This window comes from Enhydra lutris, unplaced genomic scaffold (assembly GCF_002288905.1).
Source record: "Enhydra lutris kenyoni isolate GAN:26980312 unplaced genomic scaffold, ASM228890v2 scaffoldscaffold23, whole genome shotgun sequence".
Lineage (NCBI taxonomy): Eukaryota > Metazoa > Chordata > Mammalia > Carnivora > Mustelidae > Enhydra > Enhydra lutris.
In genome coordinates, this window is record NW_019154107.1 from 479,312 (window position 1) to 505,633 (window position 26,322).

Consider the following 26,322-nt stretch of genomic DNA (forward strand, 5'->3'; position numbering starts at 1 on the left):
CCTTTAAAAATATTCCAAAGGTTATTCATTAAAAACCACTTAAAAGTACCATTTAAAGTGAAGTTTCAGGGGGCGCCTGAGTGGGTCAGTCAGTTAAGTGTCTGACTCTTGATTTCAGCTCAGATCGTGATCTGAGGGGTCATGAGATCAAGCCCCACATGGAGTTCCACACTCAGCAAGAGTCTGCTTGAGATTCTCTCCCTCTGCCCCTCCTCCCACTCACACATGTGTGCCTTCTCTCTCTCCCACTAAAGAAATAAAATCTAAATAAATAAATACATACATACATAAAATGAAATTTTAGGTATTTAAGATTTCAGATTATCAGCAAGTAGTCAAATTCTCCAGGAAAAAAAAAATGAAGAGGCTTTTATAAGACAAACCAGTAACCTCCAAACTTAGCATAGTGAAAATTTCCAGCAATTTACATTGTCTGCTTCTCCTATTTTTAGTTCTTAGCCAGAAAAGAGTTTTCCCTTCAGAAAATACCATGCCAAAATATCTAACCACAACGTATGCAGGAATCACTCTTCTCATCAATATAGAAAAACAGAGCAACCACTATCAACTTGTAGTTCGTCTTTCAGAGGCCAGAGGAATTCCCTACACTTGATTTTTAATGGCTCAAGCACATTATGTTCCTATATGTATGTCTAGTAATAAAGCTTCATATACCACAATATAGACTCTACATTAACATTGTCATGGAAGGACCACTATCACGAGCAAGTAAGCCCTATCCAGTCTGAGCATGTCAAATTAACATCTGCCAGGTCACTTTTGCCGATGTTCACAGTCAAGTAAAAAGAGATGTTATTAGTATTAATCTCCTAATAATTTTATTATTATAAAAAACATGAATTTTATATAGTAAGAAGTACTAATGTCAAAAATTCTTTACAGGAAGAATGTGTAAGTACAACATTTATACATTTATGCAAAATTCAACTACTTTTATTTTGAGGGCTCCATTTTACAACTTGAAACTAAACAATTCAACTATGTATGAATCTGACCTTCAACGGAGAATACCACATCTTCCCCGTAGCCTTTTTAATAGAGGTTGTTACTTGCCAAACCAAGAGGAGGAACAGTCTTCTCCCAGCTGCCAGGGCAAAGGGAAGAAAACTTAACTGCCACCACTTTCTCCCCTTATTTACAGTAATTCATGTACCTACCCCAGTCTTCTTACCTCTTTACCATCATCCACCTCATACTCCACACTCACTTCTGCTTTCTTCAGTAATCTCAGTGACCTAATTCACACTATTTCTTCTTACACAGTTTCCTTGTCATCATCTTCAGGAATTTAAACATCATAATTCAATGCTTCATCATTCTGACCTCATCACCAACAGTTCAACCCCTCCCTAAAATGGTTATACTTAGCTATTCTGGAACTCTTCTATCTCCAAAACAACCACTGTGCTACCTTTCTTTACCTCCAATTTTCTTACCTGTCATCTTTGCTTCATACCAATTGACCATGCTTTTTTGCTCATTATGAGATCTAGCCATAAACCCTCTCCATTTCCATTCAATCTATTAACTTTCTTCTGGCTTTACTTTACTCCTTATCAACCTCCTATCCACTTCTAGCAATATCCGTCTAACTAGTATCCCTTACTTTATCACCCCTTGGTCTCTGCTCATGTCTAGCACGCCGGCTCCCACCTCTGAGGCACACTGTCATTTGCTTTCCCTGGCCTTGAGCTGTAGAACATGGGTCAGCAATCTTTTTCTATAAGGAGCTAGATAGTAAATATTTCAGGCTTTCAAGGCCACATACAGTCTCCACCACACATTCTTCTTTGTTTCTTTGTTCTCTTAAATCCTTTAGGAATATAGGGGCGCCTGGGTGGCTCAGTGGGTTAAACCGCTGCCTTCGGCTCAGGTCATGATCTCAGGGTCCTGGGATCGAGCCCCAAATCGGGCTCTCTGCTCAGCAGGGAGCCTGCTTCCTCCTCTCTCTCTGCCTGCCTCTCTGCCTGCTTGTGATCTCTCTCTGTCAAATAAATAAATAAAATCTTTAAAAAAAATCCTTTAGGAATATAAAAACCATTCTTAGCTCACAGGCTACATGGGCTGGATGTGGCTTAGCCCTTGGGTTGCAGTTTGCCAACTCTTGCTTTGGAACATAAGAATATTATTGCTATAAAATCCACACTGACCTCAAATGGGGTGTCACTGCTGCAACTCACTAATTTCCAAGGATGCTCCACAACAGAATGCTTTTCCCTGTTAAAGGTTCCATCTCCTTCTCACTCTATTCCATTCAGCAAATGACCCTACCTTCTACTTTATGGGAAGATTAAAGGGTATCTTTGGGAGTGATCATAACCATCTCACTTCTCCATTTTAAAATGCTTTTATTTTCATTCATTCTCACCTCTTCTTCTTGCATCAAATGAAAAGTCTTGTCTCTACTCTTCTAAGTCCAGTCAATCCCCTTTACTTATCACCTAATAATTATCTTATTTGGTTCCCATGGGACATTATGGTTTCTATGTCCTCCTCTTTCTTCACGGTATTTAATCACTTGATCCCCAACTATTCTTACAACACTCATAAATCCTTTATTTTGAAGTTAGTTCTCCTAGTTTCTGGTATACTTTCAAGCCCTTGCATGAATCGCCTTCTAGTCACTACCAAAATACCAAGAAACAGCACCTATACTAAATACTCCAATTTCCTTATTATTCTGAGTCTTCTTAGCCTCCTGCAATTAGCTTTCCTTCTTACAAACATATTTTATTTTATTTATTTTTTTTTTACAAACATATTTTAAAGAAATTCTTTCCCAGGTCATTAATGACACTTCCCTAGTTACTAAATCCAAATAAATCCTTACTGTCTTGACTAATCTGTTCATCTCCACAGTTCTGGTCTCCACCTCTGAATACACGGCATGAAGAAAAGGAAACAGATTGGGCTTTGGACCTAAGTTTAAATTCTTGCACCAGGTTGGTTTAAGACAGAACCTAAGATAATAGAAGGTCCTCAAAAAATACTGAATGAACAAAAACTATTTTCAACCTGCAAGCCAATGTTATTCCTTTAAAACCAGTATATTCTATATATAATATGTAATTAAGTTGTAATGAATAAAACAGTAACTTGTTGGAACATGGCAACTATAATGAAATCATTATTTGATCTAAGAATTTTGGTGTTTTAAAATTTGAAATTTGGCATTTGAAATTAATAAATGTTAGGACACAAATACTTTAGCTACAGCTTCAAATATTCCCCTAAAATGTAATATTCTATATGAGCCCCTTAATTCATGGTATATACACATGTATGAGCAAAATAAGAAAAAAGCATTATAAAAAATTTCGTGTATAAAAAGAAATTTTCATTTTGTTGATTTTTTAAGATTTTATTTATTTATTTGACAGAGAGAGACACAGCGAGAGAAGGAACACAAGCAAGCGGAGTGAGAGAGAGAGAGAAGCAGGCTTCCCGCTGAGCAGGGAGCCCAATGTGGGGCTCGATCCCAGGACCCTGTGATCAGGACCCGAGCTGAAGGCAGATGCCCAATGACTGACATACCCAGGTGCCCCAAGAAATTTTCACTTTAGAAAGCAAGCTTTTCAAAGGCAAATACTCAGTTTCATTTACTGTCATGTCCTCAGCACCTAGAACAAAATACTTTTTCAAATATTTTAACTAAAGAGGAAAGAGTAATCATCCAATATATTAGACATCAAAATTAAACTATACATTATACATGTATTTATCTCCAAAAAGCAATCCTATAACATATACACTATGCTGAAACTCTATTAAGTATTAATTAAATTATTTCCAATACAAAATAAATTTGTTTAAATGATAAGGTTCAAATTATATCTAGCACTATAACCGTGTGTTCATAGTGGCCACAAAGTGAGTAAAAACCTTTTTTGACAAAAGTATGTGAAATATATAGAAGGATATACTAACCATCTTTAATAAAATTTTTATGTGAATACCTAACACAAAACCTACCTGGTTCTTCAGCTTATCTTCAGATAGAACAGAGAATGTTCAGCTAAGAAAAATATCCAGGAGATGAGAAGTTAGTGAATTGTGGAAATGCAAAAGAAATTAAAAGTCAAGAGGAGGCCTGGAAGCCTGGAACAGGGGGAACTCCAGAAAGGAAACAGATGCCAGTATTTTTTGGCTACCCATTACATGCTAGGCATTTCTATATCTGCTATCCCACGTCATCCACCCAAACATCCTATGAGGTAGGTATCGTTTCCCCACTTTCTACATGAGGAGACTTGGGCTCTGTGGGGTTAGATAATGTAGCCAAGATCACTCATTTGGCTAAGAGAGTTTGGTCTCCTAAGTGCATACTTTTTCTTATATGCTGCCTTGCTTTCAGCAAAACAGGCTATTAAATTCACTCCCCTGAGTCACAGTGCACATGTTTACAAAAAGGAGGAGGAGGGACAAAAGACAACCTTGTGAATTCCTACGTGATCCTTCACTAGAGTCCACAGGTACTCTCTGACAGAGGGAGTCTTCGGGTTTTAAAAAAACAGATGTAGAGGCATACAAAGAGAAAACATTAACAAGTACAGAAAAAACAGGCTGGTAAAACTTTTCATGTCTGGGTATTTAACCTTATTTAGTGTTTATTTCCAAATAACACTCATTAAATATACATTTCTGCTAACATATGAAGAAGTTTTATTATTGAAAGACAGTGCTTGCCTTCTTTGAATTGTGAAAAGACACCTGTACATACAATTACCACAGAAAAGGAAATACACTTAGAAATGAACAGCAACTTCCTATTTTCAGCTACTGTTACATATGTGCTGGTTTAGCTTAAACAAGGCTGAGTTGAACCTAAACAAAAATGGATTGGAGATATAAATTAATATGTATCTTGCTTTTGATCTAAAAAGACTTAAGAGGTATGGTTGCTTAGTGTTCTCCAGATTTTTCATCCACTATTTACTCAATACTTAGTGTGTACTTTTTACCAGTCTAGGCAACCTAGGAAATCCGGAAGAAATGAATATGGTCCCAGTCATATAACTCATGTCTCCTGTGAATATATTTGTGGATCCATAAAATTCCTATTTCCTTAAGTAGATAGATGATATATGATTTCCTTTTTCTCAAACAGACTGAATGCTACATATGTAGCCATATGACAAGAAGAGCAGAAATTACTATAAAAATAGATTCCTTGAATTTGAGGCAAGAAATAAACAAAATCAAATTCTGAATAGCCAAAACAGAAAAGTAAGATATGGTCTGGAGAAACCAAAACTCTTTTAAAAAAATCTGTCATTATAAACATTTGATTTTGGAACTTTTTTCGTGTTTAGAAATATTTTGCAAGTCATCTTCCTTGTTCTTAAAACTGTATGTACAATTTAACTATCATTTATACTAAAATCTTCCGTGCTAACTACAAACCCAAAGAAACAATATAAACCTCAACAGTGAAAAATACAGAGATACCAACAGAGATGGTTACACTTACATGATCATTATCCAACATTGAGGCCTGGTATTCACAAAAGCTTGGCTGAAGTGCCCAATACCTTTATCTGGAAATTTGGCCCCCTGACTCACTGAGCTCATAATGCCACAAACTGACTAGTCCTGGGTCACAATAAGAGCAAAGGGGATGTAAGTCAGGTGTAAACCCCTGATCTTCCTTCATTCACTCCTGCTGCCACCCCATGCCATCACACTGGCTTCCTTAACAGGTGTTTTCAAATTCTGTCCCATTTGTTCTCTCTTCTCTCCCAACCTGTATCAGAGGAGCCACCATCCTATCCCAGAAGCCTAACCTTGCTTCAGAAACTAAATGTTCATAATAGCCAGAGTCTGCTTTTCCTCTGAAATTAGCCTTTTAGAATCCCCAAGGACTCTTCTTGTCACATAAGAGTTATTTTCCCTTTCCATAATAAGCAAGCTGATAGTCTTCTATTTTTTTTAAACATTTAACATCAAATGGGTCTTTTGTTGTTTGTTTTTTAAAGATTTTGCTCATTTATTTCGGAGAGAGGGAGAGAACATGAGTAGGGACAGGGGAGAGGGGCAGAGGTGGAGGGAGAGGGACAGGGAGGGAGTCCCAAGTAGACTCCATGCCAAATGCGGAGCCTGACACGGGCTTGATCCCACAACCTGGAGATCATGACCTGAGCAGAAACCAAGAGTCTGATGCTTAACCGACTGAGCCACCCAGGCATCCCTGAGAGTCTTTTAAATGCATGTTTATAAAACAAAGAGGCAACCCACAGAATGGGAGAAGATATTTGCAAATGACAGTAGAGGCAAAAGGTTGATATCCAGGATCTATAAAGAACTTCTCAAACTCAACACACACAAAACTGATAATCATATCAAAAAATGGGCAGAAGATATGAACAGACACTTCTCCAATGAAGACATACAAATGGCTATCAGACACACGAAAAAATGTTCATCATCACTAGCCATTAGGGAGATTCAAATTAAAACCACATTGAGATACCACCTTACACCAGTTAGAATGGCCAAAATTAGCAAGACAGGAAACAACGTGTGTTGGAGAGGATGTAGAGAAAGGGGAACCCTCTTACACTGTTGGTGGGGATGCAAGTTGGTGCAGCCACTTTGGAGAACAGTGTGGAGATTCCTCAAGAAATTAAAAATAGAGCTTCCCTATGACCCTGCAATTGCACTACTGGGTATTTACCCCAAAGATACAGATGTAGTGAAAAGAAGGGCCATCTGTACCCCAATGTTTATAGCAGCAATGGCCATGGTCACCAAACTATGGAAAGAACCAAGATGCCCTTCAACGGACGAATGGATAAGGAAGATGTGGTCCATATACACTATGGAATATTGTGCCTCCATCAGAAAGGATGAATACCCAACTTTTGTAGCAACATGGACCGGACTGGAAGAGATTATGCTGAGTGAAATAAGTCAAGCAGAGAGAGGCAATTATCATATGGTTTCACTTATTTGTGGAGCATAACAAATAACATGGAGGACATGGGAAGATGGAGAGGAGAAGGGAGTTGAGGGAAATTGGAAGGGGAGGAGAACCATGAGAGACTGTGGACACTGAAAAACAACCTGAGGGTTTTGAAGGGGCGGGGGATGGGAGGTTGGGGGAACCAGGTGGTGGGTATTGGGGAGGGCACGTATTGCATGGAACACTGGGTGTGGTGCAAAAACAATGAATACTGTTACACTGAAAAGAAATTTTTAAAAAAAATGCATGTTTATTTCCTGATTTTTAGCGATAAAAAAAATCATTTTAGAAAACCTCAAATAAGCTAAGAAAAAATCTTAAAGGAAACCACAGGGGGGTAGTAACTAGTAGAAAGGCACCACAGCAGGCATGTGGAAGCCAGAAGCCAGCTGAGGACTATGAATTCTCAGAAGAAGCAGGGTAAATATCAGATGGACATGGGACTCTGGTACCAACCACTTGTTATACCTATTCCTTTCTCTGCTTCTCATTATCTAGAGCAGTGACACTGCTTTTAGATTAATTAGGTTGAAGTCCAGATTTACCACATAATAACTATGAGACCTTGGGCAAATTATTTAAATTCAGCATGTGGCACATGGTAGATATATTCAATAAATGTTAACTATTAAGTCACAGCAGCAGCATCGCCACCACCATCAGCCCTGTCGCTATTCTCACTCACCCTTCCCAGGGCATTACCATGCTCCTGGCCCTCTTCTATCAATGGATAGGGTATCAGGGAAATCTTGTTGTCAACCCCTAACAAATGCAAGAAAAAAGCTTTCTCCAAAGAAGGAATTCCTACTTACCTACTTCTCTCCAGCTAATACCTTTACTCCTTCCTTTCACAGCCAAGCTTCTTGAAAGACTAGCCCACATTCACTATTACTGCCATTTTCTTATTTTCAACCATCTGCAATTACACTTCTAGACAACTCTTTTTAGGGAACCTCTGGGTGCTAAGGTAACCCACAACCCCCTAACAGCACTAAGCACTTTTGATAGTGTTTTCTTTTTTAAACTCTTCATTGGATCTCACACAGCCAGCCACGCTCTCCTGGTCTTCCTTCTACTTGTCACTTTTCCTGTGGTGTTCCCCAGGATTAGCCACCTTCTCCCTACCCCCACTTCAGTTTTGAGTGCTTTAAGTTTACTCCCTTGACTTCAGCTACTGCCTACATATAATAATGACTGCCAAACTGCTTGCTCTTATATTCTCCTGCCCACCCCCATCCATCATAAGCCTCTCTCAAGTTCCAGAGCTGTGTTTTCAAGACCCAACTAGATAATCTGAATAAGCATCTCTTGGGGAGCCTGGGTTGTTTAGGCATCTGACTCTTGGTTCTGGCTCAGGTCATGATCTCATGGGTTGGGGGACCGAGCCCTGCGTTGAACTCTGTCTGCACTCATGGGGAGTCTGCTTCAAGATTCTTTCCCTCTGCCCCTCTCCCAACTCATGGGCACATGTTCTCCTTCTCTCAAATATATAAATAAATCTTTTAATAGGCATCTCTCACTCAACATGTCCAAAACCAGAACATACCATGCTTATCCGATATGCTCTATCTTGAATGACATTACCGTTTACACCCAACTATCAAAAGTCAGAAATCTTGAAGACATCTTAGTACTCTTCCTCCATCCACATGTTTAACCAAGCCTACCTAAGTATTTCCTAATTGTATTCTTCTTTATGCCCATGAAATGACTTGGTTCAGATTCTCGTGACTTCTCCCGTAAGCTATAACATTAGCCTCTAAATTGGCATTCCTGGCTGCCCTTTCCAATCCACACTCAATAGCACATTATCATGATCTTTCTGAAATACAAACCATGTGGGGCACCTGGCAGGCTCAGTCTGAAAAGCATGTGACTCTTGATCTCAGGGTTGTGAGTCTGAGCCCCATGTGCTATGTAGTTATTACTTAAATAAATAAAAAACTTAAAAAATAAAATGAAGTCCAAACTGTGATATGTCACTTTTCCTCTTAAAAATCTTCAGGGATGCCTAGGTAGCTCAGTCAGTTAAGCATCCAACCCTTCGTTTTGGTTCAGGTCATGATCTCATGAGTTCTGAGACTGAGCCCCACATCAGGTTTCATGCTCAGTGGGGAGTCTGCTTGAAAATTCTCTCACTCTGCCCCTCCTTCCACTTGCACATGGTTTCTCTCTTCTCTCTCAAATAAATAAATCTTCAGTGATGCCACATTATCCATAGGCTAAAATCTAAACTCCTTGGCCTGGTTCCAAGGCCCTCTACATATCTTCACAGCCTCATCTCCTCTATTCTCCAACTATCATTATGGATTCAGCCATAATCATCATTTCAGGTCCCCAAATAGGTCCCCCTTACTGCCTTTGAAGAAGTTGATCTAAGAAAGGCCTTCCCTCCCCTGTCAATGGCTTACCTATTATACATTCGAAACTCTGCTCAATTATCAGCCCTGCAAAATTCTAGCACTAAATTCCCAGGCACGCCATAGGACCTAATGCTCATAAACCGCATTTACTGCATGCATCTCTGGCAGCACAGATATTACAACATCTTATCTTTACTTACATCTCTGTCTGTCCCACCACACTGAATTCCTTTAGGGTAAGGAACTATGTAAGTTCGAACCATCATTATACCTCTAACATCTGGTCTGAGGCCTGCCACATAATGGGCATCCAATAAATGTTTGTTAAATGAATAAATGTTTAATATCCAAGTTTTGTCTCTGGTCATATATTCCCATAGAAACAATGCAGGTAGTTTACGCATCAAATTGACCACCATGGCTTGATCTCAACATTTTACAATTTTCTTGGAAAAATACACTTCACTTCAACAAAGTAGGTTACAGAGGGAACATACCTCAACTTAATGAAGGCCATATATGAAAAACCCAGAGCTAACATACACAATGATGAAAAACTGAGAGCTTTTCCCCTAAGGTCAGGAATAAGACAAGGATGTCCACTCTCACCACTTTTATTCCACATAGTACTGGTAGTCCTATCCACAGCTTATCAGACAACAACAAAAAATAAATAAAAGGCATCCAAATTGATAAGGAAGTAGTAAAACTTTCACTACTTGCATGTGACATGATAGTATATATAAAAACCCTAACGATTCCACCAAAAAACTACTAGAACTGACAAATGAATGCAGTAAGTATATATAATCAATATACAGTAAATATACAATCAATGTACAGAGATCCATTGCATTTCTACACACTAATAATGAAGTAGCAAAAAGAGAAATTAAGAAAACGATCCCATTTACAATTGCATCAAAAATAATAAATTCCTAGGAATAAACTTAACCAAGGAGGTGAAAAACCTGTACTCTGGAAACTATAAAATACTGATGGAAGAAACTGAAGATGACACAAACAAATGGAAAGATAGTCCATGCTCAGGGACTGGGAGAACCAATATTGTTAAAATATCCATACAACCCAAAGCAATCCACAGGTTTAATACAATCCGAATGAAAATACCAACAGCATTTTTCACAAAACTAAACGAAATAATCCTAAAATTTGTATGGAACCACAAAAGACCCCGAACAGTCAAAACAATTTTGAAAAAGAAGAACAGAACTAACTGGAGGTATGATTTCAAGATATACTACAAAGCCATAGCAATCAAAATAGTATGGTACTGGCAAAAAAAATAAACACGGGGCGCCTGGGTGGCTCAGTGGGTTAGGGCCTCTGCTTTCGGTTCAGGTCATGATCCCAGAGTCCTGGGATCAAGCCCCGCATCTGGCTCTCTGCTCAGCAGGAAGCCTGCTTTCCTTCCTCTCTCTCTGCCTGCCTCTCTGCCTACTTGTGATCTCTGTCTGTCAAATAAATTTTTAAAAAAATTAAAAAAAAAATAAAATAAACACATAAATCAATGGAACAGAATAGGGCACCCAGAAATAAACCCACAATTAATGTGGTCAATTAATCTTCAGCAAAGGAGGCAAAAATATGCAATGGGAGAAAGACAAATGGTGCTGGGGAAACTGGACAGCTACACGCAAAATAATGAAACAAACAAAAAAGAATGAAACTAGACCACTTTCTTATACGATACACAAAAATTAACTCAAAATGGCTTGAAGATCTAAATCTGACATCTAAAACCATAAAAATCCCAGAGGAGAGCACAGGCAGTAATTTCACCGATACTGCCCGTAGCAAATTTTTCTAGATTTGTCTCCTGGGGCAAGGAAAACTAAAGCAAAAATAAACTATTGGGACTACATCAAAATAAAAAGCTCTACACAGCAGAGGAAAGAATCAGCAAAACAAAAGGCAACCTATGGAATGGGAGAAGATACTTGCAAATGACATATCTGACTCCACCCCAGAACCCTGGGATCATGACCTGAGCTGAAAGCAGACGCTTAACCGACAGAGCCACCCAGGCACCCTAAATAAATAAAATCTTTAAAAAATAAAGAAATGGGATTCAAATTCAGGACTGTCTGACCCAAAAGCCCATGCTCTTTGCTGAAACTGAATACTATTTTTAATTAGTGAGGGGAAATAATGAAAAGACATGTCTTCCAATTAAAATATTTTCTTCTCTAAACTTAGCAAAACAAGATACAGAATTAAATAGTTGGTTAAACATTTCTTCAGGTTCAAATTTGAAGGAGCTTATGTGTAAACCACAAATAAAAATTTCTGAAGTAGTACTACAAAGTATCAACATGCCTTTAATAATCCAATGTTTAGGGGCTTTACTTTTTTTTCAATTCTCTTGGCTAAATAAACCCTTAAGAAAAAAAAATCGCATCAAATAATGGAGGAACACCTTCTTTACTCTAAATTTTCTTGTGAGAGGCGCCTGGGTGGCTCAGTGGGTTAAATTTTCTTGTGAATTTTCTCAAAATCAAACATCTAATAACCTGAACACATTTCATGTCTATTAATTACTAGAATAACACAGTAAGAATACTTAAGTAGCTGGGACCAAAGCAATATAATTCTGTATACACGGAACAGAATACAACATATGCATCTGAAGACATCATCAGTTGGTCTCAATGACAACTGGCAATTAACATTTGATTTTTTAATTAAAATATTCTGAGGTTTATATAACAAAATATTAGCAGATGGCAAGAATACAAGCAATTTTTAGATTTTACTCTTATCACTTATCTTTGTTTTCTAAATATTCTACAATATCAATTTTGTCATTAAAAATATAAAAATGCCCCAACAAAGATAAACCTAGCCACTTTTTTGAATAACAGAACAAGTCATGTCCCTAAAGAAAGCAATTATTCAACATAAGCATTATAATATTTTATTTTTATAAAAAGCCATACAACTTGTACAGGCATACATGAATCCACTAAAAATAACAGTAGAGATACCCATGCAGCCTCCCTGCATACTGGCAGTGATCTTTAGAATCTGCACCTGTCTCCAGCAGTTTCAGAATTAAAGAGTAAACCCCCTCAGTAGCACAGGCTGACACAGCAGAATATAACTGTAAAAGCATCTCTATTGCCCAAGCAGTTGACCAGCAGAGACACGTGGTCTGTATTTCTTTTCATAGTAGCAGGGGTACTCTTGGTCTTGGTCAGACACCTCCCACGGGTGTCAGTTTATCACTCTTCCTTTTATCATTACTTAAAGACCTCTAAGATACTTTTCACTTTTCTCACTTTCTATTATGCCTAAAACAAGTGTAAAAGTTCTTTTTGAGACCCTCCCTACCATTTCATTTTCAGAGTTTGTTTTACAACGAATCATTACATGGAAAAAGGATGGCAAACACTGGAAAAGTTACAAAGGAAAAAAAAAGGTCTCTAATTTTTAGTGGTAGCTGTCCCCAGTTTTAACGACAATGGCACTGTCTTTTCATATTTTAACCGCTGTTGGACCTATTCTAACTTGAATGTTCTATCCAGTTCCTTGCTCATTTACCAAAAAGAGATGGTTTAGTTGGCATGGCTGGCATCCAATAGTGTGAACAAGCCCAATCCTGTTGCCTTGGCTCCTCCATTGTCCTTTCTGAGTTTTGGTGGTGACCCAAGTAGGTTTCCCTCTCAAAACCAAGAGCCAGGGGCACCTGAGTGGCTCAGTGGGTTAAAGCCTCTGCCTTCGGCTCAGGTCATGATCCCAGGGTCCTGGGATCGAGCCCCGCATCAGGCTCTCTGCTCAGCAGGGAGCCTGCTTCCTCCTCTCTCTCTGCCTGCCTCTCTGCCTTCTTGTGATCTCTGTCTGTCAAATAAATAAATAAAATCTTAAAAAAAAAAAAAAGACCAAGAGCCACAGTTTTACAGTATTAAAAAATGCTTTAGGGGCACCTTGATGGCTTAGTTGGTTAAGCGTCTGCCTTTGCCTCGGGTCATGATTTCAGGGTCCTAGGATGGAGCCCCACATCCGGCTCCCTGCTCATCAGGGAGTCTGCTTCTCCCTCTCCCTCTGCTCCTCCCCTGCTGCTCATGCTCACGCTCTCTCTCTCTCTAATAAATAAATAAATCTTTTTTAAAAATAAAAATGCTTTAAACATACAATAAAAGGTAATTCCCACATATAAAAAACAAACCACTCACTCACAAAAGTAGAGATCTCATTTAAAAGAGTTTGTTTTGGGGGTCTGACAGAGCATCCCCATTTTGGAAATGCTGCTATGTCTTTTCTAGGAGCTTTTAAAAATTACATCTGGATAACTGAACCAAAACCAATATACCAATATACTGAGAGGCTTTGTAGCTTTGATTTGCTCTTGTCTCCCCCGTTTAAATACAGGGCTTGGAGATCTAAGACAAACAGATTCAAGAAGAGAGAAGAAAAACTTCGTACACCTTACAAAATATATCTTAATCTGCATAGAATACTCAATCTAGAATACTGCATAGAATACTCAATCAAAGGTTATTGAAAACTTATAAAAATGCTATTGGGAAAAATACCCCAAATGCAATTAAAAGGTCAAAGTATAGCTTGCTACCTTAAACAAAATACAAAAGTCCAGTCAAAGTTACTTATCTCCGTACCTAAATGACACTGCCTTTTTTCTTGGCATACATGCTAAATTAAAATAAAATCTAATTTACTGGCATTTATAAGGTTCTCCTAACCTGTTATGTAATTATGTAAGTATTCAGCCTAGAAAGGAAATTTTTAAAAGGCAAGAAGCAGCTAGAAATCACAGTTAAAATTTAGAAGGGTTTTAAGAGTGTTCTTCTAACAATACTTGCTGATCACAGATGCTTTGTGAACTACTCCCTACAGCTTCATGGGGGGTGCTTCCCATGAAGACCATTATATTTCACAATCTCTACTCCTATCTGTTAACTTCAAAAGAAACCAAGGTTTTGGTCACAATGACATTAAAGAAGATGACAATTTCCAAAACCTTTAATAGTTTCAGAAGAAAGTTCACATGAAAAGAAGCAACTTCAGTTGTTTGGGGCCAATTCACAACTCATCTAACAATTCTGAGCTTTTAAAAGCCACTCAATTTTTAAATCATAGCATCTTTTTTCTTACCAAACTACTTCTCTAGAGTGACTTCCATTATACTGTTAAAAAAAAAAATCATAGCAGTCACTGCTATAATTTCCACAAAATATATTAAATGTATTGACACAATATTTAATTAGCAAAATGTTATCTACATTTCTGTATCATAAAAATACTTCTAATAAGTCTCATATAACACTAGTGAAAAATCATGTCATATTCCTCAAGGTTATAGAAAAATACTTGACAATGCTCCTCATCACAAACTGGAGATTTAAATCATCAAGTTTGACTTACAATAGGGTTGTTCCTTTTTATTTTAAACCATTTTTATGCTAGAAATAACCAAAGACTAACTTTTCTCTTGTCCTATATAACAGTTTTTAGAAATGACTGATCAAATAATAGTACTAATAATTTCAAAAATTAATATTTAGAACAAAAAAGAATTTTTTTGAGATAATTTGGAATATTTAGTATACAAAAGCTAACAAAGCAGACAATGAATTTCCTTAACCATACTTTAACTACAATATAAAGAAACTTTTGGGGTAATTCCTACCTTTAGAAATATTCCAGAGGAACGAGCTGTTGCTAGATTTACCATTAAGGTATCTTGGGTTCCGCTTGATAGCCTTTCTCCTTTACCAGAAATAAAACTGCCTTTCTGGAGAAAGCGAGTTAACAACAAAGCCCATGTTGCCAGAGCAAGCCTGGATTTCTAGCAAATGGGGCTGAAGCTATTTGCATTTGTTGGTTTAAGGGGAGGAGGTGTGGGAGGAGGGACTAAGAAGACTGTTAAAGTAATTCCCATATTGTCTGTGGGCTGTATGGACAGTGATCATCAGTCACCTACTCAAACTCCCTTCACTCCTGCCTTCAGAGAAGAACCAAAGGTTACCCTGGGTCAGAGAATCTGGAAAGAAATGAGAAGACATGCAAAATCTAACTGCTAACCCATTGCGTCTGTAGACAAAGTTATCCCCGTTGGACTACATGTCCTAAAAATCAAGACGTTTCAAAAGTCTCAAGAGAATTTGTTAAAATATATCACAGAACAGAAACAAGAAAGAAGCTCCAGGCTCTGCTTGCAATTATTGCAATATAATTTAGCTGAAATACTCGAAACAGAGAAAGGACAATTGCTGGGTTTCTTTTTTCTCCAAGATACTTTTTTGCATCACAATAGCCATCTCATTTGCACAAGCAAAACATTTGTTCCAAGCTGTTAGTACCAAAAAGAAAATATCAGCTGTTTTAAATTTCATGGCTTTTGAGTAAGTAATTTGGGTTGATAGCATTTCTATTTCATTTATACCAAACAAGAAGAATACTAAATAAACTAAGTATATTAGTCTGTATTTTACCATAAGCTACTTTAAGGGCAAAAATCTAAACAAATGCTTAAGTGTTCATTCAGAAGCCAGTGGGATTGACATCCCTTGAACTTTTTACAGCCTTAATTATTTGTATCTCTTGTTACTTTTGGCCCACTATAACATAAAGGAAAAATGCAATTTTATGTGGTTTTTACTAAATATAACAATCCTATAAAAAGAGAGGAAAAGTTGGTAAAGATACGTCTTAAAAACTATAAAATCTTAATTTTAAAACTTAGAGAAAGGTGAAGCCCAAGTTACAGAAACCACATACAACTCTATGCACATCTGCACTAAAAGCAAAAGCAGCCATAATTTCTTTTGTTTCTTAAAAAAAAAATGAGAATGAGGTGGGGGTGGGGAATACAGCACTTGTTTGTTCAATGGAAGCTTTGAAATGCTTCTCAAAAGACTAACTTTAAAACGGTACGATAGGAAAATGCTCCATAGGAAGGACTTTACGAAATACGGCCACCATGTAAAATGACTAGTTTCAATTTTTAAAAAGATCGAAAGAGAAATTTTAGATTTTAAAACCCACACCCCTAAAATTTTAATAAAAAAAACCCTAAGCCATATATATACACCACACACACACACACACACACCACAAAATAAACCCACATTCAAAGCAGCAGCTAACAGTGCCCAAGATTTAAAAATCTGTTTGAAACATCTCACTTGAATCTTCAGAAGAAAGTTCCTATTCACACAAATTTTGTCTCAATTACCAACAAAGAAAATCTAATATGCCAGTTTTATCAAACATCATCTAAAGTGTTTTACAAAGTTGTGAAAGAAATGCCACGTTACCTCTGAGTTCCACCTAGAAATTAAAGCTTTTTCTGTGAGAGATGGGGGGCAGGAAACCCAGTAGTTGAAGGATTTTATCAAGAAATTAGTTAAGATAGTCACTGATGGGCTATAGTACCACTAGACAGGAATGCTTCTTGATTCTAGGTTTTCCCCTCCTCCACAGTTCCCTTTGGACCAGAGGAATTCCTCTAAACCCTTGGGATCCTGCAACTTTATACTCAAAGCATCTGGAAGTTTGCTGCCCTCCTTCCTGGTCTGTGTGGTCACAATTGCTTAAAAAATTAGGCTACAAGATGACACTTCGCACCAATGTAGGTCATTAATTTATAATCAGTGATGCATGAAGCTAAGTTAAATAAAACTAATTCATTAATTTTAGGAATTATGTAACTTCAATTTACATAGTTAACTTTAAAAGTATTTAAGTACCTCTAAAGCCAGGTAGAATGGTTTACAACATAGCAATTTATAAACAAAACTTTTTTTTTTAAGATTTTATTTATTTATTTGGCACAGAGAGATCACAAGTAGGCAGAGAGGCAGAAACAGAGGGGGAAGCTGACTCCCTGCCGAGCAGAGAGCCCCATGTGGGTCTCGATCCCAGGACCCTGAAATCATGACCTGAGCCGAAGGCAGAGGCTTAACCCACTGAGTCACCCAGACGCCCTAAACAACAACTTTGAATATCCCACAATATGAGAAAAAAGTTAATATTAGGGCAAATTTTTCTAAGAATCCTCTGCTTCTGGGAGCACCTCAGTGGCTCGGTCAGTTAAGCATCTGCCTTTGGCTCAGGTCATGATCTCAGAGCTCCAAAGGGGGTTCGAGCTCCACAGGGGGTTTGTAGGGAGCAGGGTTGTCCCTCTCCCTCTGGTTCCCCACCCCCACCCTCACCCCCCATGCTCTCTCTTAAATAAATAAAATCTAAAAAAAAAAAAAAAAAAAGAATCCTCTGCTTCTGAGTATTTCTATTTCTAATTTCTCAAGACTAGAAACCTACATTTCTTGTGTTTATAAATAAAATTAAAGAAACAAAATAGTAATCTATTTGTCTAGAAGCATTCCCAAATAAAGGAAAAATTTAAATATTAAATTTTTTAAAAACCCACACATCACCTTTAAAATAATGGTAATTCCAGTTCTGATTCTAAGTTGCTGGATTCCAGGTATTGCTCTTTCATGTATTTAATATGTGGACTTTAATGAGATGACTGGCTATAAATCCTGTAACTATATGTGCCAGAGACAAAACAAGGGCAATGTGAGAAAAAATCAAGAGCTTAGAGAGCATTCTTAAATTTCTATCATTTTTTCAGAGAGAACAAAGATATAAAATACAAAGGAGGTAGGGAACAAGTTGAAACAGAAAACAGCAAGATCAGATAAATTCTTCAAGAAGAAAAAAATCTACAATGGGCCTTGTTTTAGTTTACTTGACTCAGCCTTCTTTAAGTTGTCAAGGACATAGTAGCACACATACTTCTTTCCTCTTTCTCACCAGATATCCTATACAGGTCTCCAGAATAAATCTGATGAGCAGTGACAGCACCAACCAGAGGTGAAGGGCTTTGAAAGATTGTAGGGTCATAACAAGGGCCAAGAAAGGAAAACCTAAATAAACAGGAGGAAAAAAAGACACATAGCTTGCTGAATTTTCTACCTAAGTTAAGTTTCCCAGTGAATTTTTCTACCAATGATAAGCATAAAAAGAACTTGGCTGTTTCTGATTATAGAAGTGTTAACACAGGGAGAAAAAAAAATCGACAGCCTAAGTTTTAAAGTGTAATAAACTTTACTACTATTCTTGAAAAACAAAAAAGCCAGTCAAGCTTTAATAAGTAGTTTTTTTTTTAATGTAAAGTCAAATCAAGTGGCATTCATGGATGCCTCATTACATTTCTTTAAGAAGCTATGCAAGTGAATTATATTTAGTCATTAAGTATTTGAAAAAGCTTTAAGTGTTATATCCGTAAAAAATGCTGGAAAAGCAGTTATATAAACATTGAACACCAAACATTTCCAGTGTGTTTAAGAAATATTCAAAATGGAAAAAAAAAGAAATATTCAAAATGGACAAAAACAATACAGATTTTTAAAAATTTATTAAATTCAATTCATTAACCATTATTTGTGTGCCTTTTGAAATTATTTAGCTAAGAACCTTATTTTAGACCCTTATACTATATAATATTCAAGTCAATAAAATTAATATTTCTGCACATTTTTAAAGACCATACATAACATTAAAAAGCAAATGACTGAGGGGGGCCTGGGTGGCTCAGTGGGTTAAAGCCTCTGCCTTTGGCTCGGGTCATGGTCCCAGGGTCCTGGGATCGAGCCCCGCATCAGGCTCCTCACTCAGTAGGAAGGCAGTTTGTCCCTCTCCCTCTGCTCCTCCCCCCTCATGTTTTGTTTCTCTCAAACAAATAAAATCTTTAAAATAAAAAAATAAATTAGAAAAGAGTACACCTATCATGATAAGCACTGAATAATGTACAGATTTATTGGATCACTATATTATACACCTAAAACCAATATAACACTTTATGTTAACTATACTGTAATTTGAAAAAAAGCAAATGATTAACTTATTTTTTTTTTACTTTTTGACATTTATTGCTATGTGCAATAAATGAAGCACTCAAAACAAATCAACAAGAAAGGAAACGATAAGAAAAAAGGGGGAAATGTAATTCATAGGAATATTATAAAGAGATATTAAAGGCCAAGGGACACATGGAAAAAAAAAGATCAAACCTAACAATTTAAGAAATGAAAATTTTAAAAACATTTTTTTAAAGATTTTATTTGTCAGAGAGAGAGAAAGAGCACACATAAGCAAGGGGAGCAGCAGGCAGAGAGAAGCAGGTTCCCCAGAGAGCAAAGAGCCCAATGCAGACTCTATCCCAGGACCCTGGGATCATGATCTGAGCCAAAGACAGATGCTTAACTGACTGTGCCACCCAAGCATCCCTTAAACACATTTTTTAAATTAGCAATAATAAGATAATGCCCAAAGATGGCCAGAGAAGGAAAAAAACCACTTTCACACACCTCTAACAGGAATGGAAATGGGTATTTGTCAACCTAACAAACATATCCCCTAACCCAGCAAACTTATTCTATGGAAACAGAGATATGCAAAGATATATTCATCATATCATCTATGTCAAACAAAAAAGAAGTTTGGCTAAGTTATGGTACACCCATATGATGTAATACAACACAGAAATATAATTTTGTAGGGATATATTTTACATGGGAACACAATCACATTGTATCATGAAAAAGTAGGTAAAAAACCAGTATATGCAGAATAACCCATTTTCAAAATAAAAGTAATTTTAAAGTACAAATGTAACCTACAGCACGTTCTTGTTTAAAAAAAAAAAAAAAAGGCCACAGGGATGCCTGGGTGGCTCAGTCATTAAGCATCTGCCTTTGGCTCAAGTCATGATCCCAGAGTCCTGGGATCAACTCCCACATCAGGCTCCTTGCTCATCGAGGAGCCTGCTTCTCCCTCTGCCGGCCACTCCCCTGCTTGTGCTTGCTTTCTCTCTCTCTCTCTCTCTCTCTCTCGCTCTCTGACAAATAAATAATAAAATCTTTAAAAAATAAATTAACTAAAAATTTAAAAACTTTTTTAAAGAAGCCACAGGTAAATAAAAGCAAAAGTTCCCTTTACCACTCAACACCCCTTTCCAGATATAATTGCTACTACCGATTTGATATATAGCCTTTCAGATCTTCTCTATGTAGAATATACATACATCTACAGTTACATATAGAAATACATATTTGTTTTGACTTAATGGTATTACATCGTATGTATTTTGAGGGGTTGCTTTTTTCACTTAACACATCTTGGAAAGCTTTCTTAGTAAACAGGAATCCTCTCATTCTTCTAAATGGTTCTATATTATTCTAAAGAATAACTATACTGGGGGAACCTGGGTGGCTCAGCGGGTTGAGCCTCTGCCTTTGGCTCGGGTCATGATCCCAAGGTCCTGGGATCAAGCCCCGCATCGGGCTCTCTGCTCGGCGGGAAGCCTGCTTCTCCCTCTCTCTGCCTGCCTCTCTGCCTACTTGTGATCTCTCTCTCTGTCAAATAAATAAATAAAATCTTAAAAAAAAAAAAGAATAACTATACCACAACTCATTTCAACATTTCTCTATTGACTTGGCCATGTGTGTTCTAAAGCTATACGTATAAGACAAAAAGAAGAAAAAGAAGTATGAAGCCAAATACAAATCAAACTATTTGTCATAGTTATCTCTGCATGCTTTCCTCAATTCTTCACTTTGAGCATTTATTACTTTTTTTCTATTAGAGAAAAACTGTTATACTAAAATAATGAAAAATAATTTTAAAGTAATATGATTTTAGAATATATCACATTACATCTAAGAAACAATATTTTTATATTATAGCTATCACTTAATGAATGATTATTGACCAAAGTAAATGTTTTCTCTACTCAAAGAGTATTTCACCTCATGTAGTAAGAACAGCAATAACCCTATTAATCTATGTAATGAATGTAATGAATAAGCAATGCTTGGAAAAAAATAAAAATGAATCATTTATGAAATATCTTTGGGTGAGTATCAATTAACAATCTTTAACCATACTTTTCCCAGAATCCCAAGATTCTTCTGAGGACTTCTGTGAATCTTTACAAAACTGAATGTGGCAACAGCAAGCACATCTTTGTTTCTACTCTAACACTTCCAAATTCTACTTACACATAGTTTGTATTATTTGTATTCATAAACAGGCATGAGAAATGCTTTAAAATGTCAAATTATTTGTGCTGTTTGAAATTCTTAATGATGATAAAATAGTTAAAATGTAATATAAAACATTTAAAGTTTTTCATACATAAAAATAAACAAATCATCATTTGTATATATGTGGTTCTGCCAAGATATCAAGATTCAACAAAACCTATACCTAGAAGTATCAGAGTAAAACTGAAAAACACCAAAGATGATGTGAAAATATCAAAGTAGCTAGAGAAAAAAAATAACAGATGAGTCACAGGAAAAATAATTAGACTGACAGTTGAATTTCTCAATAGCAATGGAAACCAAAAGGTAAAAGAACAATATCTGCAATGTACTGAAAGAAAATGTCTGTCAATCTAGAGCTAAACACCCAGAGAAAATGTCTTTCAAGGGAGGAGTGGAAATAATGACATATTCAGATGAATGTAAACTGAGAAGGCATGCCACTAGCAGACCACCCACTAAAGAAAAATCTGAAGGATCTATCCCAGAGAGAAGAGAATTAATCCCAGATGAAAGGGTTGAGATGCTAAGAAGGAATAAACAGGGAAGAATATGTTGAATATGTTGGTAAATCTCAACAAATACTGACTATATGAATAATAATAATAGTTAATAGGTTTCCTATATAATTAATTAAAATATACAACAGTTGAGTGCCTGTGTGGCTTAGATGGTTGGGTGTCCAACTCTTGATTTTGGCTCAGGTCATGATCTCAGGTAAGATCGAGCCCTGCGTTGGGCTCTGCGTTGGGCATGGAGCCTACTTAAGATTCTCTCTCTCCCACTCCCCCTCCCACACTTCAAAATAAATAAATAAAATAAAATATACAACAATAACAACATGAATGTGAAGGGGATAAATAGGTACAGTGTTCTAATTTCCTTTTATTATCTTAGTACAGAATAAAGACATTGATCAATTACAGAATTCCATTAAGTCAAGAAAGCATGTTAAAATTTTTTTTTTGTGGACTTTTTTTTTTTTTTTTAAAGATTTTATTTATTTATTTGACAGAGAGAGATCACAAGTAGACAAAGAGGCAGGCGGAGAGGGAGAGAGGGAAGCAGGCTCCCTGCTGAGCAAAGAGCCCGATGCGGGACTCGATCCCAGGACCCTGAGATCATGACCTGAGCCAAAGGCAGCGGCTTAACCCACTGAGCCACCCAGGCGCCCTGGACTTTTTCTTTTTTAAAAGATTTTATTTATTTGACACAAAGAGAGAGATCGCAAGTAGGCAGAGAGGCAGGCAGAGGGAGAAGGGGAAGCAGGCTCCCCGCTGAGCAGAAAGCTCAATGTGGAGCTTGATCCCAGGACCCTGAGATCATGACCTGAGCCGAAGGCAGAGGCTTAACCCACTGAGCCACCCATGTGCCCCAGCATGTTAAAATTTTTAGAGTATTAAAAGAACAGAAAATATAACGTATAACTTCCAAACAAGAAGAGGAGAAAATGGAATAAGAAAAAATAACCCAAAAAGGATAAGAAAGGAAAATAAAACATAGAAAAGGCAAGACAAATAGAAGCCTCAAAATAAGGTGGCATACTGAAAACCAAATATGTCTGTAATCACAATAAATATAAGTAGTTTAAAAGCTCCAGTTAAAAGACAGACTGGCTGACTAGCCAAAAAATCAAAATCCAACTATTTACAAGAAATGAATCTTTTTAGATAAGACTAGATAAATGTTGAACATTAGAAACAGAGAGACCAAGAACACCAACCAAACATAAGCTGGTATAGCTACATTAATATAAGATAAAGCAGATTCTAAGGTTAAAAAAAAAAGAGTCACCATAAAGAGGGTTACTACAGAAGATTCAACTGACCAGGACACTACAGCAGTTCAAAATTTGTACATACCTGATAACGTAGACACAAAAATAGATAAAGCATAAAGTAAACACCAGAAGAACTAGTGCAAAAACAAACTTATAATCATAATGGAACCTACAGAGGAAAAACAATTCGAGTAACATCAAACCTCTCAGCAGAAACCCCAGAAGCCAGAAGGAAGTTACACTACATTTTTCAACGGCTTAAAGAAAAGAACTTTCAGCTTTTCCGCTAAGGTCAGGAACACGGCAGGGATGTCCATTATCACCAACGCTACTCAACATAGTACTAGAAGTCCTAGTCTCAGCAATCAGACAACAAAAGGAAATTAAAGGCATCCAAATTGGCAAAGAAGAAGTCAAACTATCACTCTTCACAGATGCTATGATACTATATGTGGAAAACCCAAAAGACTCCACTCCAAAACTGCTAGAACTTGTACAGGAATTCAGTAAAGTGTCAGGATATAAAATCAATGCACAGAAATCAGTTGCATTTCTCTACACCAACAACAAGACAGAAGAAATAGAAATTTAGGAGTCAGTCCCATTTACAATTGCACCCAAAACTATAAGATACCTAGGAATAAACCTAACCAAAGAGGCAAACAATCTATACTCAGAAAACTATAAACTACTCATGAAAGAAATTGAGGAAGACACAAAGAAATGGAAAAATGTTCCATGCTCCTGGATTGGAAGAACAAATATTGTGAAAATGTCTATGCTACCTAAAGCAATCTACACATTTAATGCAATTCCTATCAAAGTACCATCCATTTTTTTCAAAGAAATGGAACAAATAATCCTAAAATTTATATGGAACCAGAAAAGACCTCGAATAGCCAAAGCAATATTGAAAAAGAAAGCCAAAGTTGGTGGCATCACAATTCCAGACTTCAAGCTCTATTACAAAGCTGTCATCATCAAGACAGCATGGTACTGGCATAAAAAAAGACACATAGATCAATGGAACAGAATAGAGAGCCCAGAAATAGACCCTCAACTCTATGGTCAACTAATCTTCAACAAAGCAGGAAAGAATGTCCAGTGGAAAAAAGACAGTCTCTTCAATAAATGGTATTGGGAAAATTGGACAGCCACATGCAGAAAAATGAAATTGGACCATTTCCTTACACCACACATGAAAATAGGTTCAAAACGGATGAAGGACCTCAATGTGAGAAAGGAATCCATCAAAATCCTTGAGGAGAACACAGGCAGCAACCTCTTCGACCTCAGCCGCAGCAACATCTTCCTAGGAACATCACCAAAGGCAAGGGAAGCAAGGGCAAAAATGAACTATTGGGATTTCATCAAGATCAAAAGCTTTTGCACAGCAAAGGAAACAGTTAACAAAACCAAAAGACAACTGACAGAATGGGAGAAGATATTTGCAAATGACATATCAGATAAAGGGCTAGTGTCCAAAATCTATAAAGAACTTAGCAAACTCAACACCCAAAGAACAAATAATCCAATCAAGAAATGGGCAGAAGACATGAACATTCTGCAAAGAAGACATCCAGATGGCCAACAGACACATGAAAAAGTGCTCCACATCACTCGGCATCAGGGAAATACAAATCAAAACCACAATGAGATATCACCTCACACCAGTCAGAATGGCTAAAATTAACAAGTCAGGAAATGACAGATGCTGGCGAGGATGCGGAGAGAGGGGAACCCTCCTACACTGTTGGTGGGAATGCAAGCTGGTGCAACCACTCTGGAAAACAGCATGGAGGTTCCTCGAAATGTTGAAAATAGAACTACCCTATGACCCAGCAATTGCACTACTGGGTATATACCCTAAAGATACAAACGTAGTGATCCGAAGGGGCACGTGCACCCAAATGTTTATAGCAGCAATGTCCACAATAGCCAAACTATGGAAAGAACCTAGATGTCCATCAACAGACGAATGGATAAAGAAGATGTGGTATATATACACAATGGAATACTATGCAGCCATCAAAAGAAATGTAATCTTGCCATTTGCAACGACGTGGATGGAACTAGAGGGTATCATGCTTAGCGAAATAAGTCAATCGGAGAAAGACAACTATCATATGATCTCCCTGATATGAGGAAGTGGAGATGCAACATGGGGGGGTTAAGGGGGTAGGAGAAGAATAAATGGGATTGGGAGGGAGACAAACCATAAGTGACTCTTAATCTCACAAAACAAACTGAGGGTTGCTGGGGGGAGCGGGTTTGGGAGAGGGGGGTGGGGGTATGGACATTGGGGAGGGTATGTGCTATGGTGAGTGCTGTGAAGTGTGTAAACCTGGCGATTCACAGACCTGTACCCCTGGGGATAAAAATACATTATATGTTTATAAAAAATAAATTTTAAAAAATGGAAAAAAAAAAAGAAAAGAACTTTCAACACAGAATTCTTCTATATCCAGCAACTATCCTTCAAGAATGAAGGGGAAATAAAGACATTCTTGGATGATGGAAAACTAAGAATTTGTTGCCAGATGACCTACCATAGAAGAATGACTAAAAGTTCTCTGAAACAGAAAGGAAATGATTTAAAAAAAAAAAAAAGGAATCTGAAAATCAGGAAGAAAGAACTGAAATGGCAAAAATGTGGGTAAATATACTACTTTACTTCTCCTGAATTTTCTAATTATGTTTAGCTGTTGAACAAAAATTGTAACACTATCTAATTAATTCATTCTCAACGAATGTAAATAAGAAAATTTTATTATGAATGAGGGAGGGTAAAGGGATATAAACTGAAGTAAAGTTCCTAAATTTCACTTTAACTGGTGAAATGCCTAGTGGGATAAAGGACAGAGGAGGCAGATCTCAGAAAGTATCCACGAAACCACATTTTTTAAAAAGTGCTCTGCATCTATTTACTCAGCTCTCTAAATCTGGCTTTTCAAAAGTAGTCTAGCAACCATGGTTTTACTTAAGGCCTCTAATGAGCTCTCCTCTCCTCTTGACGTTTATGCTGTACTTGACAGTGTTGAATACCTCTTAAAATCTCTCATCCCCTGTTGTTAGGGAAACCAACCTATTAACTCTCCTACA

General features: G+C 37.1%; 1 protein-coding gene across 1 annotated transcript in view; it reads right to left on the reverse strand.

Annotated features, from left to right (window-relative positions):
- Positions 1-26,322, reverse strand: part of LOC111150512 (Scm polycomb group protein like 2) — a 72,331-nt gene that overhangs the window by 19,422 nt on the left and 26,587 nt on the right. The gene's annotated exons all lie outside the window — the stretch shown is intronic.